Source organism: Meles meles, chromosome 13, assembly GCF_922984935.1.
Source record: "Meles meles chromosome 13, mMelMel3.1 paternal haplotype, whole genome shotgun sequence".
Classification (NCBI taxonomy): Eukaryota; Metazoa; Chordata; class Mammalia; order Carnivora; family Mustelidae; genus Meles; species Meles meles.
Genome location: NC_060078.1, coordinates 17,138,324 through 17,158,924, shown reverse-complemented (window position 1 = coordinate 17,158,924; position 20,601 = coordinate 17,138,324).

The following is a 20,601-nucleotide window of genomic DNA, read 5'->3' as shown; positions in this document are numbered from 1 at the left end:
ATAGCAGCAATGTCTACAATAGCCAAACTATGGAAAGAACCTAGATGTCCATCAACAGATGAATGGATAAAGAAGAAGTGGTATATATACACAATGGAATACTATGCAGCCCTCCAAAGAAATGAAATCTTGCCATTTGCGATGACGTGGATGGAACTAGAGCGTATCATGCTTAGTGAAATAAGTCAATCGGAGAAAGACAACTATCATATGATCTCCCTGATAGGAGGACATGGAGATGCAACATGGGGAGGTAGGGGGATAGGAGAAGAATAAATGAAACAAGATGGGATTGGGAGGGAGACAAACCATAAATGACTCTTAATCTCACAAAACAAACTGGAGGTTGCTGGGGGGAGGTGGGGTTGGGAGAGGGGGAGGGGGCTATGGACATTGGGGAGGGTATGTGCTATCATGAGTGCTGTGAAGTGTGTAAACCTGGCGAGTCACAGACCTGTACCCCTGGGGATAAAAATACATTATATGTTTATTAAAAAAAAATTTTTTTGGAAGGGGAGGTGACCCATAAGAGACTATGGACTCTGAAAAACAACCTGAGGGTTTTGAAGGGTCAGGGGTGGGAGGTTGGGGGAACAGGTGGTGGGTAATGGGGAGGGCACGTTTTGCATGGAGCACTGGGTGTTGTGCAAAAACAATGAATACTGTTACGCTGAAAAAATAAATAAAATGGAAAAAAAAGAAAGAAATGTTCTACACAAGGTATTTTATTGTACTTTGAAATTGGGGACTTATTTTACTCAAACAGAATATTAGGTTGCACTCTACTATGTGCCTTCAGTTATTTTACTGAAAACACTCATGTCTCCTTCCTGAAAATAAATTCAAACTCCACATATTTTTTAAAAAGTAAATTTTGATTTCAATTCAAGATAATTTGCAATTGAATGATATTTTTTAAAAAAATAAGAATTTGAAATTTAGTCATGTTTTTGGCCTGACAGTGGCACAAGCTCACACAAGTGTCATACTCTGGTCTTTATGATTCCCTTTTTAAATGACAATGTGTGACTGAAGACATCAGTTAATGAAAGTTTGTGCAGCATAAGAAATCCAAAATCCTATAACTCTCTCTGCCAGAAGACTTACTATTTTTTTTTTACAAAAAAAAAAAAAATTAGAATCTTCTAGTTGCATTTTTGTCACATTATTTTCTTTGTTTGGGAAAGACTACATAATGAATACCATTAATGCCCTGTTCCCCAACATTATTTTTATTTTCACCTTGAAATCTGTCATGTGAAGAGAAAGGAACTTTAGATTACTTCAGAGATACTGATGCACTGCTGTCACTGAGCCCTAAACTGCAGTGACACTTCTTCCAGCACTGGAGCATCTAAAACTTTCCTTACAAGTGGCTTCTAAGTTCATATTTATTGGAGATGTTCGTGTTTTTATACATGCACACACATTTGAACAGAGACAGCCATGTCGAGGCGTTAAATCATTCCTACCAAATTCTTCCTGCAGAGAGCTTTTCTGTATTGTCTTCCAGTCTATCAACTAATTTTGTAAAAGGTCTTGAAATGTAGTGACTTGCTTCAAAACATCCTCCAAAAAATCCACGAACTACTGGATGACAGAGAGGAGCATTACCAGTTCTCTTTTCCTGGTTAAGCATCATGAGGAGGTGAAGGTTCAGAACGCTGGCTCTTTCTTCTCATGTTCGTAGGAGAGGACTTATCATCCCTTCAAAAATAGTTGGGAGAGCCCCTGAGGTCAGCAGAGAATAACATTTCTCAGTAACAGGGGGTTTGTTTCTTCACCAAAGAAGCAAAACCAGATGAACTCCCCACACTGTGGCTCTTGAATCACACAGAGGCTTCTACCAAAGTTTGTGTCTCCTGTTAGTGTTTGACTCAGTAGAGATATCTTCTGCCCATCTGAAAATGTGTTGGCTATTTTTGAAGATTTCCAAATGAGGACTTCCAATGCCTTTTTTTTTTTTTTAATTGGACAGAGAGAGATATCACAAGCAGGCAGAAAGAGGGGGAAGCAGGTTCCCTGCTGAGCAGAGAGCCTGTTGCGGGGCTCGATCCGAGGACCCTGGGATCATGACCTGAGCCTAAGGCAGAGGCTTTAACCCACTGAGCCACCAAGGCGTCCCTCCAATGCCTTTTTTGATGAACTGGTTGAAAAACATTATAAATTTGTTTATATGGATACTGATAGGAAACAGAATTAACTGTTTCTCCAAGTCACACTTCAAAATATCAGATGACGTATCTGCAGACTTGTAGCAAACACCATCTTTTCTTTTCCTCTTGAAAGTTGCTGACTCCTAGCTGGGATATTTCCTGATGTGTCTACTTGATCAATAGATTTCCACTCTCTATTTATTTTCTAGAGAGAGCGCATGCACATGTGAGTGGGAGGAGGGGAAGAAGACAAAAGAGAGAATCTCAAGTGGACTTTCTGCTAAGCATGGAGCCCAAGGTGGGGCTCAGTCTCAGGACCCTGCGATCATGACCTGAGCCAAAATCAAGAGTAGGCTAATCAACCCAATGAGCCACCCAGGGCCCCCATCTTTCATTACTTAGATTTTTTAGATTTAGTCTTAATTTTAGTATGTTTAGAACTTTTCCAAGCAATAAATTTAATACAGAAAGTCAACACTACCTGATTTATTTTCAGGATGACCAGATATAATGTTTCTGTCTCTTTCATTGATTTGATTCCTTTGTTGCTAAGGAAACTGTTATGCATAAACTAGATATTTATGTCATCATATTTGACATATGAGAGCCCTTTTTTTGATTATGTGTTTCCATTTCACATTTCCCAACCTGTGCGAGGCCTGTTTCTTGTTCTCATTTTGTTGTGTTTTTTGTTTTAGAGAAAGAGTGAGAGAGCAAGACAGAGAGCATGTGTGGTGGTGGAGGGGACGGGCCAAGGGAGAGGGAGGAAAAGAATCCCAAGCAGACTCCCGGCCCAGTGCGGAGTGAGGGGCAGGAACTGAGATCATGACCTGAGCCGAAATCAAGGTTCAACGGTCTGGAGGCTCACCTGACTGAGCCACCTGGGTGCCCCAGGCCTTTCTTAAATAATGATAGATGCCCAGATTTCTAGTAAGAGACTAGTTGTCTTTCATTCCTATAAATAGGAAACTGATATATTCACTATAACACAAAAACAGTAAGTACCTTATCTTATACCACGGAATAGCATCGTAAGTTCCTGTTAGAAACAAGATCTTAAAAAAATGAAGTCTTAACATCGTGATAAGAAGTTTCTTTTTTATTAAAACAATTTTGAGACCATCAAATAAAATGCATTGCTAATATAGACAGTCCAAGCACTGTGTTAGTTTCCCGGGCTGCTGTAGCAATTACCATGACCTCAGAGGCTTGAAACAGCAGAGGTGCATCCTTTCACAGTTCTGGAGGTATGAAATCTGAAAAGGTGTTGTCAGGACTATACTCCCTCTGAAGCCTCTAGGGGAGAATCTGCCTCCGCCTCCTCCAGCATCTGGCAGCACCGAGGGTTCCCCGGCTTATGCCCATGACCTTGCCGTCTCTGCCCATGTCTTCACGGGGCCTTCTCCTGGCCTCTGTCTGTGTGCTTGTGCATGCAACCCTTCCACTTCTTCTAGGTGGATCTCATTGGATGTACGGACCACACACGGTCAATCCAGGTTAATTTCATCTCAAGATCCTTAACTGAATTAGATCTACAAAGACCTTTTTCCAAAGTAAGTGCATGTTCACATATTCTATGGGTTAGAATTTGGACATATCTTTTTGTGAGCGGGATCCCTATTCAACTCAACACAAACATTTAAAAAAAAAAACTAAAAACAGGATCCCAGTTAAAGAACTCATGATGTAGAAGAAAAACCTATTGCCTAAATATGATAGTAATTAAAAAATCAATTTTATGCTTATATTTCTTACAACTTCTGCTTCTGTAAATAGCAACTTATATTTTCAGTCATCCAAATATTAGCCTTATTTTTTTTCAGTGTTCAATGATTCATTATTTGTGTATAACACCCAGGGTCATTACATCATATGCCCTCCTTAATGCCCATCACCCGGTTACCCCATCCCCTTACCCCCTTCCCTTCTATAACCCTCAGTTTGGTTCCTAGAGTCCAGAGTCTTTCATGGTTTGTCTTCCTCTCTGATTTCTTCTTTCTCAGTTTTCCCTCCCTTCCTCTATAGCCCTCCATGCTATTCCTTATGTTCCACATACAAGTGAAACCATATGATAATTTTCTTTCTCTCCTTGTCTTATTTTACTTAGCATAATACTTTCTGGTTCCATTCATGTAGTCTTCTAAGGGCATCTGAGTTGTTAGTTCTCTAGAAAGTCTGAATTCTCTCCCAGATATAAATAACCTTCCTCTTATATATTGAAAATTTCTATATGTTTTTGTTTTTATGACAGTAAAACTGTCGTGAGCTATGATATAAACAGTACCTCTTCCGAGACTCTTTTTCTAATCATCACCTTAACATTTCACAAAGGAAACACTGAGACTTTGAAAGGCTCAAAAACATTCCCAAGGTGATGTAGCTAGACATGGGCAAGATCAAAGTGCAATTCAGATTAGTTAGACCCTTGTCCCAAACTTTTCATCATTACACAACATACCTGAGACATCTCGGCCTTCCCAGTGCCATGAAGAGACAGCTGTCATAGATTTGAAGACCTCACTCCAGACTTGCATCTCATGTCCAACATGTGATCTTGGTGAGGCCACCTGACCTCTCCATCTCCGCTCCTGCCTAGTTCACAAAGAGATGAAAACACTTATTTTTATAAATCTGATATGGAGATTAAAAGATAAGATTTATTTAAAATGCCTAGAAAAGGATCTAAAAATAAAATGTAGATGCTGAAACATTGTAGTTGCTTCTGAAAATTGATGATAGAATTTGTTTTGAATGCTTCCCAATACCTGGTCTGTGTGAAGCATGCAATAAAGGTCTATAGTTTACATAAACAATTCTAAAATTATTAGTAGCCTGTGCTGATGATTAGGAGCCATGCATCATGTCATTTTTCAAAGAACCTTGTTCTAGTCCAGTTGTTCAGACCAGAGTGGTCATTCATATAATACAAGAAGTTTCATTATTTGCTGCCTACCCAAGTGTTTTGAATAATTTCCACCTTTGAAAATATTTATTTGAGATTCAGTTATATTTAAGATATTTTACTTCATAGGAAAAATTTTAAAAGACTTTATTTAATAGTAAATTACACGTAAAGATGAAAAAAGAACTCAGTACCATTTTGACTACTCTAATCCTGCATACCAACAGCTGAAAGTGGCTAGAGACACACAAACACACAAGTGAACTTCAAGTGGCCTGTTATCCCTGTGTACTTAACTATATTGCATTTTCCCCATTCGTTCATGCTCTTATTTTCTCAAGGAGTACTTTATGTCTTATTTCCTCAAACCTCCAACACACCTTTCTCATCCCCAAACTTCCACATATCCCCTGCATTTTCTCTAGAAATAATGAATGAACTGTGCATGTCCACCAGAGCTCAGTCCCTTGTACCAACCTGAGGATGTCTCTCCTGCAGTGATGCCCATGGTCTCTCTTGCTCCTGTTCTGTCTGCACTGTCCCCCCATGGATTATTCCCATCAGTAATGTCCCATCCTTAAACACACAAACATGCACCGCGCACACGACTCCTTAATCAGTCATCACCACTCTCTTCTTGGCTCCATATTTTGCTGATCACTTGTATGACAAGAACATCAAAGAACGGTCTAAACTCTATTTCTTGAAGATCTCTAGGAGGGTTTCTATTCCCACTGTTTTCCTGAAGCTACTTTTCTGTTCAGGACACCAGTGACCCCTCCTTTGCCTCATACTCTGTGGTCAGTTCCCAATCCTTATCTTTTTCAGCGTATCAGTAGCACTTGACACATTCATATCCTCTACATTTTGGAAACTTCTTTTTCACTGGGCTTTAGAAACTCTTCACTCCTTCTCAGCTACTTTAGCTAGACCACCCCTCTTATTTTTCCCAGCACAAACTATTTGCAGGTCTCATTTCTTCTCCCTTTACTCGCCCCATAGTCTGTATCAGTTCCATGATTATTCCATGAACATCAACAGTGTTTCTCACCTGACTTCCAAACTCATTGATATCAGGCTGTAGGACATCATTACTTGTCACCCTTTAACTTTCCAAGTCAAACTCTTGCTGTCTTATTTAAATCTACTTTTCCTTCCACATAACACACCCTAGGAAGAGGCACCCTTACTCTGCAAGCCCCCCGAGTTGGCTACTTTTCTCATGTCCTCTACTCTTGGCTCCCCCTCAATTGAGCTGCAGTTAAATTAAACTATTTGCTGTTTTTCAACTATGGCTGGCATGCTCCCAACTCAGAGCCTTTGAAATTTGTGTTCCTGCTTCCCAGTGATGGATTTTCTAAAACGTCCCCTGCTCTATTCAGGTCTCAGTTCAAATGTCACTTTATCAAAGAGCCTTCCCTGAGCATATACTGCTTAAGGAGCAACTCTCTCACTCCTCCAGTCCTCACATCCATCTTCAAGGGCTAACACTGCCTACATTATGTTTGTGCTTTTGTCTCTTCTTACAAAATTCAAGCTCCATAAAGGCCTTGTTAAATCATACTTTTCGAACAAGGTGAAAAGGTTAAAAAAAAGGACAAATATGTCTGGCCATTTTATTTTTAATACTTAGGAAGAATACTTAATACACTTCAGCTTTGTGTTTAAGTTGTAGAATTTTGCTGTAGAAGGCAGGAAAAACAACCTCTAGCTCTGACCCCAAAGAGCATCTCTACGGATGTACTGCTGAATTATTGATCTTTTATTTCTCTTTTGTTAGGGGCTTCTTTTTATTTTCATTCATTTCCTAACACTACATTTGCCACACTATGCAGGAGAAATAGATAACTTACCATTTCCAGGGGCAGAAAACCTAACTTGCTTTCACAAATGAGCAAAATCTGTAAAGTGAATATATTTAATCAAAGTTCAATTAAAATGTGTTTGGATTAGATATATTTTATCTAATCAGTTTAACATGTATATGTTAATATATCATCTACACAAATAACTAAATACCTTAAAATGTACTTAATCCATCAAATATGAGATATCCCCAAGATTTATAATTATATCCCAAGTTCTGAACTTTACAAGTTACTGGATAATTGTTTAATTTGTTTTCTGAGAAACTAAAGTAGCAATAATATCTTTAAAATAACCAACAGGAATTCATTTCAATTTGTGATAGTATTTTTCTTCAATAAAGAAGTTTAAATAAAACTTTTCTTATTAGACTAAGTATTTTCATTCTTAAAAGTTTCAATAGCTTTTTTCTGTAAACAAATCACTATCACCAGACTCCCACGCCCTCTGTAATTACTGTTGCTTAAGAAAGCTCCATTCAGAATGAGATTACAAGAAAATTATAGGCATCAGCCACTTAAAGGTGTTTAATATGACAGTTAGAATAGCTTCTGTTCTGTATGTATCACTTGGCTGGTAGAAGATAGCACATGATGCAACTTTAGTTCCAACTCAAAGTATTAAAATCCGTGCACTTCTCATGTATTTTCAAGAAGCATGATTTTTAGAGACTAATCTCTGTACACAGACTTTCCCAATTTAATTAGGAGTTGTCATGTAACAGTATGTTTTCCTAGTGTTTTTGTCCACGTGAAGTCTCTCTTGGTAAGCGTCATTATATATAAATGCCCTTTTTTTCTCTCCAGTCCAGTAATCTGAAAGGGAAATTTCCTAGATTGTACTACCAAAGCCTATTCTGTCATAGTTTTTTTTTCTTTTTATTAACGTATAATGTATAATTTGTTTCAGAGGTACAAATTTTTGATCATATGTTTTGAAATTCACATTTGCAACAGGAGTGGTATGCAGATATTTCTGGAATCCCACTTATATAATCAGGGCTTTATTGTTCTACTCAATTTTATATTCCTGTTCTTTCCTCCTATATTTAGACATTATTTTACTCCAAGAAAGTTATGTTTACTCCAAATATAATAGGACATATGCCACCTCTTTTTATCTTTATGGTGTCCTACATGCTAAATGTAGGAGTTCTGAAAATAGTCAAACTTATTTAGGAAGGCTTCTTTTTAATTCAGTTGATTGTAGAAGAAAAAAAAAACATAGGGAACAAGTCTTGTGATCACAATAATTCAATTATTTATTCTTTTTTTTCTTAATGAATAGTAGAACAACATGCATGAGCTTAGAGTCAAAATGGGCTATCACTGGAAGTTGAAACACTAGATTCCGAAAACTGTTTTAAAAGATTGTCTACAACCACATGGATGGCCCTACAGGATATTATGTTAAGTGGTATAAACCATACAGGAAAAGACAAATACCATATGATTTCACTCAGAAGTGGAGTCTAAAAACACAAAGCAAATGAATAAACAACAACAACAACCAGAAATAGACTCATAGATACAGAGCACAAACTGGTGGTTGCCAGGGGGCGGGAGGGGGGGAGACGATGGTGTGCAGAGATGGTGGAAATAGGTGAAGGGGATTGAGAGGTTGAAACTTCCAGTTATAAATAAACCATGGGTTTGAAGAGCACAGTATAAGGAATATAGTCAATAATATTGTAATAACTTCGTATGGTGACAGATGGCAACTACATTTGTCATGAACATTTTGTAATATATGATTGTTGATTCACTCTGTTGTACACCTGAAATTAATATAATAGTTTTGTCAACAATACAGCAATATAATATGTAAAAAAAAGTTACTTAGAACAAAACATAGGTAAATGCCATCAATATGAATTCAACCTAGAATTTTGTATGCAATACATACATACATACATATAGATAGATAGATAGATAGATATAGATATATAAAATTTATTTTAGAGTTTGCATGGGGAAATGGGGAGGGGCAGAGAGGAGAAGAAAGCCCTCAAGTAGACTCTCTGTGGAGCACAGAATCCCCTCCGCCATGGGGAGCTCAACCCCACCACCTGAGATCATGACCTGAACCAAAACCAAGAGTGGACGCTTAACATCTTGAACCACCCAGGTGTCCCTGTTGACTTTTTTTTTAAGATTTTATTTGTTTATTTGACAGAGAGAGAGAGCACAAGTAGGCAGAGAGGCAGGCAGAGAGAGGGGGGAAGCAGCCTCCCTGCGGAGCAGAGCCTGATGCGGGGCTCAATCCCAGGACCCTGAGATCATGACCTAAGCTGAAAGCAGAGGCTTAACCCACTGAGCCACCCAGGCACCCCTCTCTGTTGATTTTTAAAATCGCTCACATGATTACAGAATTTAGAGCGTACATAAGTACTTGAGGCAAGAATTAAATTTGCAATGAAAAAAAATTTTTTTGTAATGATAATGACTATGACCTAAAGGCATAATAAATTTGGAAGGTAGATATGCATCTAAGAAAATGTCTGTGACTGTATATATGTATCCTATATGTGTATCACTTTTTAAAGTAACTACATGACATTTCTGAAAATTCCTTTTGAAGAAATTTTGAGAAGAGTAGTACTAAAGTTTCCACCTAGGTGATTGTTCATCCTGGTACATTATCTTTATAGCTATTGCTGGTATTACTGAGAGATTTTTCCAGGCAGAAAGACACCCTCCACGGCTTTAATTCTTAAAGACTGTGGCTATGAAAAGAGTCTTTGTGGGCCGTGATGACAGACTTGTGATCTTCAGGATACAGAGAAAGCTGGGATTATGTAACTGACAGTCCATGACAGACTGTAAAACCTGAGCTTTCAGATTGTTGTACCCTGGGCTGGACAGCACAGTTACAATTCTTTGCCCAAGCCTGTTATGTTAAAAGTAGTTTAATTCAAACAATTTAATATAGGGGTTGATTGGGTGGCTCAGTCATTTAAGCATCTAACTCTTGATTTGGGCTCTGGTCCTGATCTCAGGGCTGTGAAATCCAGCCCTGCCTCCAGCTCCTCTTACCATGTGGAGCTTGCTTCGGAGTCTCTCTCTCCCTCTGCCTCTGACCCTCCCCCTGCTCGCACTCTCTCTCTGTCAAATAAATAAAGAGGTCTCTGGAAAGTCAATAAAACAATTTAATATCATGGCTACTTACACTCCAGAGTACATGCAGTCTACTGCACACCATGCAAAACGACCAGCAAGCGTGCTCACACGTGTGTGCACTCATGCACAAGCACACACACTCACACACGTGCACGCTCACTCACGCACATGCACAGTCACATGTGCATGCGTGAACATCTTTCCAGCTTCTCTTCTCAACAGCTTAGCACAGGTTTTCATCCCACCACAGACAGATCTGATGATTTTTTAAAATCTTCCTACACGCACTGTTTATAAGCAATTAGCAAAATACACTTCTGCAATGCATGCCAGTTTGGTGGGAATGGACAGAGGGATGGGATTTGCTTCCTCTTTGATCCCCCCTTTCACACTGCCCTTATCATCATTAAAATTGCAACTTCAAAATTATCTGTAATATCTGCTTCTGTCTTTGCCTATGGGCATCACATTAATAAGTTTCCAATCTTAAGACTTCTATATCCTTTCATTCACCAAAGATTCCTGATGCTGATTTATTCACCCACCTCCGAAGCTGGAAAGAGGGGGGAGGGCCTTTCTAGCCATCAGTTTAGATGAGTGTTAGTACTCATTAATGATATTTTTCTAAGAGAAATATCTTACTGAGTCATGTAAAACAGGAGACTTTTCTTACTTTTGAAAGTTACACTGCATGCTTTATGAGCAGCAGTTAAAAATTTGAACCTTTGAACTACAGCAATAATTCTAAGGGGAAAAGCATTACTTTATAAAGTGGTTATTGTTTAATTAGACAAGAATGCTGATTAAGTAGGGGAAAAGCTCCAACTCACATTTCCATACATGCTTTGAGTCCTTTCTGTTTTCTGAAAATTCTTTCAAAAGAGGTACTTATATTTATGTCATTTCCCATTCCTTTTACCGTTTCAACAAAAATGTTAAAATACCATTATGTGACTTATGTTCAGTTATTTCAGTGATTTTTCTATGAAAATCCATATTAAAAATAGACATTATTATGGGTTAAAGATAGTTCTGTTAATATCGGTGTGCTCAGACACACAGCGATGTTTATTATTCATAAAACATTATCTGTGTGAGTACGAGGATTATCTAAATTATGTTTTCCCCTCAAACATAAAGAATACATTAGTTGTATTGAGTTACTGTTGATACAGAGGACTGGATTTTACAATTATAACACTGGCTATCTCTTATAAGGAATGTTCTAAGACCAGCTAATAGCTTTCTTGTTTTATTGCTGTGTCCTGCAAATATCGAGCAACCCTGCTAGTATGTATTTACATCCATATATATTTAAACAGAGGATGTAGCCGGAGTAATTATAGCATTTGGTAGCATATAGTCATCTGTTACTCATCATTCCTCCCTCCAGTACATTTTATGTGTTTCTACTGAGTGAATCTGGATATCATTCTCTTTCTAAAACATGTCAATAGGTTACTTTTAATAAAAATAAAGACAGAAAGAAAGAACAGTAACAACAAAAAGAACCTGTTAGCCTAGGGGAATCTGGGTGGCTCAGTCAGTTAAACCTCAGACTCTTGATTTAGGCTCAGGTCATGATCTAAGGGTCCGATAGAACCCATGGAGCCTGTTAAAGAGTCTCTCTCCAGGCACCAGGATGGCTCAGTTGGCTAAGTGTTTGCCTTCAGCTCAGGTCATGATCCCAGGGTCCTGGGATCGAGCCCCTCTTTGGGCTCCCTGATTAGCAGAAAGCTGGCTTCTCCCTCTCCTTCTGACTGCTGCTCTGCCTACTTGTGCTCTTGCTCTCTCAAATAAAGAAATAAAATCTTTTTTTTTTCCATTTTATTTATTTTTTCAGCGTAACAGTATTCATTCTTTTTGCATAACACCCAGGGCTCCATGCAAAACGTGCCCTCCCCATTACCCACCACCTGTTCCCCCAACCTCCCACCCTTGACCCTTCAAAACCCTCAGGTTGCCCCAACCTCCCACCCCTGACCCTTCAAAACCCTCAGGTTGTTTTTCAGAGTCCATAGTCTCTTATGGTTCGCCTCCCCTCCCCAATAAAATCTTTTTAAAAAATAAAAAAATAAAGATTCTCTCCCTCTTCCATTCCCTCATTGCTCACGCTCGCTCTCTCTAAAAACAGAACAAAACAACTTGTTAGCTTAAATTTTCTGATTGCATCTGATTTGATTGGTGATATATTTTTCCAAATGTATCACGGGCTAGTCCATCAGGCAGACTCTGTATTAGCTTACTGGTTTTGGTTTTCTTAATCCTTCTTCCTTTACTTTTTTAACCTTATTTATCCTACCTGAGTGATTTTTGCTCCCTTCTGAAATCTTATATAGATCTTGTTAGACTTCAAGGCCCTTGGGAAGTTCCACGATATTTGTGAAATAATTCATGTCTCACACTCCAGTTGTCAGGGACGCTCCATCCACACTCCTGTGGAAGAAACATCTTTACTCCATTCTTATACTACATGCTTTGACTTATGTATATTTTCATCTCAAACCTACTATACTAAAACAGGTATCAATAAAATCTACTACAGTGTCTGAATGACCATTAAAGGATTTATAATATATTTTCAATGATCAAACATACAATATTATATCCTCTTTACAAAGTCATTTCATAGCCATTATTTAATTTGTATTCGTTTTTGTTTTCAGCACAATAACTAATTATTTAAAATGTTACATTCTCAGTATAATGCTGTGATTTTCCAACATCCAAGTAGTCCAGATATTTTTAATATTATATCTCTTTTCAGCTCTTTCAGCCACATATAAATTATATAAATTTAGATATAAAATTGCATCATGGTTATTTTTCTAGTCTTGAGCAAAATTGTTGCTTGCCAGAACTTCTGTTCGATCAAGTAAAACTTGGTATTACATTAGAATTATAGTCTCTTTAGGAAAGATTGTAATGACCTTGATGGATTTTTAACATGAATGAAGGGCTTGCATAATCACTTGTTTCTCTAGGTCAAATTATTCATCTTCACACTTTTGCCAGTTGAGAAGATTGAATACTTCCTTAATCATAAAGATTTATAAGATAAAGAGTTTAAAATAATTGCATCAAAACAAAGCTTAAAATAATTCTAAAAAAATACTTATTTATATGTCTTTTCCTACTAAGCCATTATTCAAGTTATTATTACTGTATTTGAGATATTTCTACAAATACTTAAGGCTATAAATTTCACTTATAATTTATTAATATAAATAAGAAAAACAAGGTGACATCAAACAGAACAATCTACCACTTGTCAAAGTTAGGAGTATATGTCTAACAATTTTAGAAATAGTACTCTCATATTCAAAATATCCATCTTTTGCAGCATTTTTATCAGAATCAATCATATATATTTTGTTCTAAATAGAATTTTCCAATTTAAAATTATGATAAATGAACTCGTTCTAATTACGTACAGCATATAGCTTCTGTACTTGGATTGACATCGTAAAGAACTTTGTCTGTGGTTAGCATGTACATAATGTGAACTATTAATAAAGCCTAGAAAAGGCCCCAATTCTCTATGTCCCTTGGGGTATGAAGAAGGACAATGGCAAATGAACTTAATTTCATATGTTCTCCTCTTATATCTCACTTAGCAAAATAGTTAAAATGCAAATTTTCTAATACAGTTACATTAAATAAAAACTACAGATAAAATTTATAAAGTATATATTGAAACAACATAGTACACAAAATACTTTATTAATTAGAAATCCTGTTTCCCAGGGTACCTGGGTGGCTCACTTGGTTAAGCTTCTGCCTTCAATTCAGGTGGTGATCCTAGATTTGTGGGATGGAGTCCCACATCGGGCTCCATGTTGGTGGAAAGTCTCCTTCTCCTTCTCTTTCTCCATCTGCTTCTCACTCTGCTTGTGCTCTTTCTCTGTCACTCTCTCTCTCAAATAAATAAATAAAATCCAAAAAAAAAAAAATCCTGTTTTCCAGTGTTCACTCTAGTATCTATTATATACATCTTAATAGTCAAGTAAGCACCATAAATGATGTTTTCTGTGTTCACCAACTGTATGTAAGAGAAATGATGTGCTTTATTGATTGATCACCCATGATCTCCATGCATGCAGGTTTTAGAAAAACAAATGAAAAATGTAAAGATGACTATTTGGCGTGTCATTTAACACTTGCAAATATTTCTTAAAATCCTAATGGTTATGAATCTTTATCCTAAGTCTGTCACTTACTTAAAAGACTATTATTTAAAACTACATTTCCAACCAAATCTTAGTGATGGTAAAAGTGAGTAAAATAATATGATGAAATTCTAGGACAATTTGTTTTTCAGTTAAGGAAACAGGAAAAAGAAAGATTTATCAGGAAAAATGAATTTTGTGTACCTTTGATCATATCTGAAATAATTGCAATCTCATCACTTTTGTGTTTAAATTAACAATATTTTCAAACTATTATTTATAGTACAGAATGCAGTTTTCTATATATTAAGTATTATTTTAATTTTTTAATTTCTGACTTTATTTTAGTACATATTTAGTGAATCAATTTTCAATTTTACTTATCTAAATACAATATTGGCTCTGTTTATTAAAGGCAAATTGGATTCTCAAAGTTTCCATAGTCCAGAACACAGTACTAATTTGCTTGTATTATTTGCATAAATTTTTAGTAATGGTGTTTGGCAGCTCTAGCACAAAGGGACATATTTGTTCTCCCTACTTTATTTTATACCTGATTAGTTTATGCTCATTAAAATTGTTATTATGCTAGTAATATAAACACAATTAAATATACATTTTACTCATAAAAACCTGGCAGTTGAAGGAAAAACATTTTAGAACTATAGTTACATCATTCTGGTTAGTTTATTTGTTTTTCGAACCTGTAAAAACTTAAGACCTAAGAGATTAGAGGTAGTTAGAATCAACTATTTTTGACCTTTAATTCTTTAGTGTTCTTATCTCAGGAAATGCTTGTGAAATATGGGAAAGCCATTTTGCACATGAGACTCACATACACATGACCCAAAGCAGCATTTAGAGGAAGGTTTAGTCCCGCGATGGTGCAGGAGATGAGTTATCATGCGTGTTGTTTCACAGATGCCGCAGTCCCTGGACACTGCCAAAGCACTCCACGTTTTCTGACTGTGCCTTTCCCACTTTAATTGTGGGCAGCACTCTCCTTCCCATCCTCAATTCCTAAGCACTGCCATTTTACCGACATATATTTTTCATCAGATCCTCCTATGTATTCTCTACTGCAGCGTGCAAACTCCCACACATTTGGGGGCTTAAAACAAGCTGCTTTCACTATGGAATGACTTCTGTGGGTGAGGAGTTCAGCCACAGCCCCTCTGGGACCTCTGCTCAGAGCCCTACAAGGCTGCAATTCCGTGCCTGCCCATCTTCATCTTCTGGAGGTTTGATTAGGGAAGTAGCCCTACAAACTTACTGAGATTGTTGCTGCAGTTCATCCCCTCTCAGGTGTGTGACTGAGGGCTGTTGTCTGCAGGCCACCCTTGGATACAAGAAGGTACCAGGGGTTGCCCAGCATGGGTCCCTCTCCATGAATATTTATAACGTGAATATTAACAGCTTCAAGCTCAAAGGGAAAGTACCTCCAAAAGGCCAAGCCTTCTGTAATTTAACTGAGTCAGGGGGACTCAGTTAAATATCTACCATATTCTGTGAGTTGGAAGCAAGTCCCAGATTTCACCTGCCCATCATGGAAGGGGATCACACCAGGGCATGACTCATAGTGGGACACCTAAGCCTGTAGCTCTCACACTGCGTGAGGCTGAAGACTGCACCTGGAACTTTATCATGCATTTATTAATTCATCCGTTCATTTATTTTGTTCTGCTACTACTGTAGTCTCTGCATCTTATAACATGCACTGCCCAGATTCAGTGCTCAATAAACACTTACACACTAAATTTTTAAAATAAATATTCTTTAGTACTCTTCTTATTAATTTTTGTATCAATCACATGTTCACTTTTTTTACAGAAGAATAAAATGGATTTTAATTGTTTATTTTTATTTTATTTATGTATTTATTTAAAGGTTTATTTCTTTACTTATCTTAAGCAGAGGAGGGGCACAGGGTGAGGGAAAGAGAGAATCGGACCCCTCTCTGAGAGGGAAAGAGAGAATCAGACCCCTCTCTGAGCAAGGAGCTCTATGGAGACTCCAACCCAGGATCCTGAGATCATGACCTGAGCCAAAATCAACAGTTGGACTTGACCGACTGAGCCACCGAGGTGTCCCTACGTTCTAAAGTGGATTCTGTTACCCCAATTTTAAGCTGAGTCTCACAAGTTTTCATTGCTTTACCATTCATATCACAGGGAAGTGCTAAGGGCTAGGAATGCCCCATGAGTCTCCCTCATCCCAAAGCCAGGACTGTTTTTCTAATACCCCCCAAAATTCACTGGCATTATCACACTTTGAATTTCAGTCACTCCTGGCCAACTAAATACTTTGATTCTTGTTTACTCTAGGAAAATAATAATTGTTTTATTAATGTGTGTTTCTTGGAATGTTTAACTTTCATCAAACAAAAATGTTAGGTATAATCTGTTTCCTATGTCGGTGAATGACATAAGCAAATCTCCTTTTCATGTTTTCTTTTGAAATCATGCATGTACTTGTCTGAGCTTTAAAACTTGGTTTTAAATGTACCCGGTTATATCCGTAATTTAAAGACAGTATAGATAAAATACTGCTTGGGCTTTTCCCATTTCAGAGTTCTTGCTCCTTTCAAACTAGGCTTTTTTCCTGTTAGTTTTCTAAGAAATCATAGGAAGCATATTTATGTCTAAGACTAGTATTTACATGATGTTTCAGAAAACATAGATTAAACAGAAATCACTTAAAATTGGACATTAAATTTAATATCTCCCTAATTTAGAATCATCTTATTGAAGTACTTTGAAATGAAGTATTAAGTTTAAAAAAAAAAAAGGTGATACGGTACTCGCTCAATAGCAAAGTCATTGTGAGGAACTAAATTGATTTATTTCTGCAGTAGAAGCAGAGTTTCTAACATGCTTTAAATATGCAGTAAATTCCTGTTAAATAAATATGCATATAAACACTAAAGACAATACCCAATTTAATAACAATATTGAATATAAGTATTGAAATCTACTCTCTATTTAAAATTTTTGCTTATTCTCACTTGATCAAACTAACTCGTATGGCTAGATTATTAACATATGCTTAACACATACCACTGATTATAAATAGAGTCTTGGCTCTCCTAGTAGTAGGATACAGTTTTTTAAAGATTTTATTGGGGGGCGCCTGGGTGGCTCAGTGGATTAAGCTACTGCCTTCGGCTCAGGTCATGATCTCAGGGTCCTGGGATCGAGCCCCTCATCGGGCTCTCTGCTCCGTGGGGAGCCTGCTTTCCTTCCTCTCTCTCTGCCTGCCTCTCTGCCTACTTGTGATCTCTCTCTCTGTCAAATGAATAAATAAAATCTTAAAAAAAAAGATTTTATTGGGGAGAGATAAAGAGAGAGTGAGCAAGAGAGCAGAAGCAGGAGGGGTGGGTGGGTGGTGTGGGAAGGGGAGGCAGAAACAGACTCCCTGATAAACAGGGAGCCTGATGTGGGACTTGATCCTGGGACTCCAGGATTATGACCTGAGCCAAAGGCAGACACTGAAGCAACTGAGCTACCCAGGCGCCCCACGATACAATTTTTAAATGGAAATTAAATAGACTTATTATACTTGTCATTAACTTGTTTCCATTTTTCATTGAAGTATAATTCACACACAATGTTATGCTAGTTTCAGGTGTACAACATAATGACGGAAGCACTTTGCACGTGACTCAATCAGTGCTCACCACAATAAGGGTCCTCAGTATCTGTCACCAGACTGCATTATTTCAGCATTTGTTTATATTCCCTGTGCTATACATTCCATCTACTTGACTTATTTGTTACTGGAAGTTTGTACCTCTTAACCTTCTTTATCTATTTTGCCCACCCATCCCCTCTCCCCTCTGGCAACCACCAGTTTCTTTTCTGTATTTAAGGCGCTGTTTTCATAGAAGTGAAATCATATGGTATTTGTCTTTCTCTGCCTTATTTCATTCAGCATAATATCCTCTAGGTGCATCCATGTTGTATGTTGTCACACATGGCAAGATCTCATTCTTTTATATGACTGTGTACGTTTCCTCATATGTATATCATCTTTTTTTTACCTGTTCAGCTATCAGCAGACATACACTGGGTATCCTAAAAATGCTGCAGAAAACATAGGGGCACATATATCTTTTTGAATTGGTGTTTTTGTTTTCTTTGGGTAAATGTCCAGTAGTGGATCATATGGTGTTTCTATTGTCTTTAATTTTTTGAGGAATCTTCATATTATTTTCTACTATAGCTGCACAAATTTACATTCCCACCAACAATGAATGAGGGTTCCATTTTTGTCTTTCTGATAGCTGAGTAATAGTCCATTATGTATGTATACAACTTTTCTTTATCCATTCGTCAGTCAGTGGACTCTTTCTATAATTTGACTATTGTTGATAACACTGCTATAAACATCAGGGTGCATTATCTTTGAATTAGTACTTTTGTATACTTTGGGTAAATACTTAGTAGTGCAATTGCTGAATTGTAGGCTAGTTCTATTTTTAACTCTCTGTGGAAACTTCATACCAAATAAACATACATTTTAAAGTGGACAGCCAAGGTATACTCAGACATTCTGGCATGTCAACAGACTATAAATTCCAGCAAAGATCAGGTAAGCCTGATTTACCTGGGCTAGGTTGAAGGGCTGCCTTTGATCACAATGCACTGTGAAAACAAGGTTATTTTGTAGCTCTTACATAAAATTAGTTACAAGTTGACTATTTGTGTCCTTGAACAGAATTCACCTCCTGACTAAAAAAAGTATAAATGAAAGATAGCATCAATATTTATCTAGATAGCTAGCTATATATAGTGTAAATTTAAATAAAATATAAATGCATTTCTTTCTATAGACTTTATGCATAAAATATAGATAGTTATATAAATATGTTGCTTTATGTAACTCATATATGCATAAGGTATACTTTATACTATACATGTATGTATATTTCATTATATTTTCTGTATTATATAAATATAATATATTTTATAAATACAATATATATTACATGGAAATATGTAGTACAAAGGTATCTGTAAACATATATATGCATATTTAAAATAAATTTATATATAAATTATAGTAAGAGACAACATATGAAGTGATCTAGAAAGAAGCAAAATCTCTGAATCTTTGGAATGTTATATTTTTTGAAGTTTATATTATAAAGAAAAGAAATAAAAGATTCATCAGGTCACGCTTAGGAGTGAGGACTGTTCTCTGTACTGATGGAAACGTTTTGGTGTTTCCCCCCGTGGTGAGGGAAAAGGAAGGTTTCCAACCAGTCATGTACAGAAGTTCATATTTGGTCTGTTGAGGTGTCGTGATGTTGGAAAACCTTGAGTTTTCAGTTTGATAGTGGAAGCTGCTTTGAGAGGAGTTTGCTTTATTCCCACAAGTGGATAGCATACCCTTCTTGCAAGGAATATGGACCAGTGACAAGTTTCATTTTTACAACGCTGTCTAGATGTTGTCAGAGCTAGACGTCCCAGAGTCTGACAGAGCAGAGTGCTGGGGGCAGGTGCATGGGGACAGCTCCCACTTCACCGAGAGGCATTCCAGCTGGTAGCCTGACACCGTGTCGGGATGGGAGTTCTCATCATGGTACTGGCAATGTGCTCCAAATTTTGATAGATCAAGGAGACTACTGTGTTTTGTTTTGTGTTGTTCCCCAGATAGCAGTCAGGGACAAACACTTAGAAAAAAAAAAAAAATACATATATATATATATATAGTTGACATTGTCAAAAATATACCAGAGGGAAGATGGCTGGGGGGTCAGTCTTGACTACTCTTGCCATGTGTCATACAACCAGCCTGGCCACACAAAGCACCATGTGTTTGCAGTCACTGGATGTGTCCTTGAATGTGAAAGGGATGAAAGGTCATTATTCTTCTTCTAAGAGAGGAACAACAGTGTGTACTCAGGGCGTAAGGTTAACTCAAGGGTGTATCCAGCTAGGGAGTAAAGTTCTCCTTCAGTTCTATTCTCAGAAAACATTGTGGTTGCTTCATATGATCCAACTTCATTCTATGAATGAAAATTAAGTGTTAAGGGACCATATCACATTTTGAAAATGCAAGCTGGTATTTTCATGTCACTACTTTTTCACCTGTTATATGATGTGTTTGTGTTTATTGTTTGTCTCTCTTCATGTTCCTAGAATGCCAGATGCATGAGAGTAGGCATGTCAGTGGGTTTTTTGTCATTGATATCCTGCTGCCTAAAAGGGTGAGTGATACCTCATAGACCCTCCATGACTGCTTGTCGAGTAAATGAATTTCTAAGAACATCGAATGCCCAAGAAATATATATTAGTTTTGTCTGGGGGGAGTCCAAATGATGTGCAAGTCAAAATGGATATATTATATCTTGAATAATTGTAGTAAAATACTCTTAAGCCCGTGGA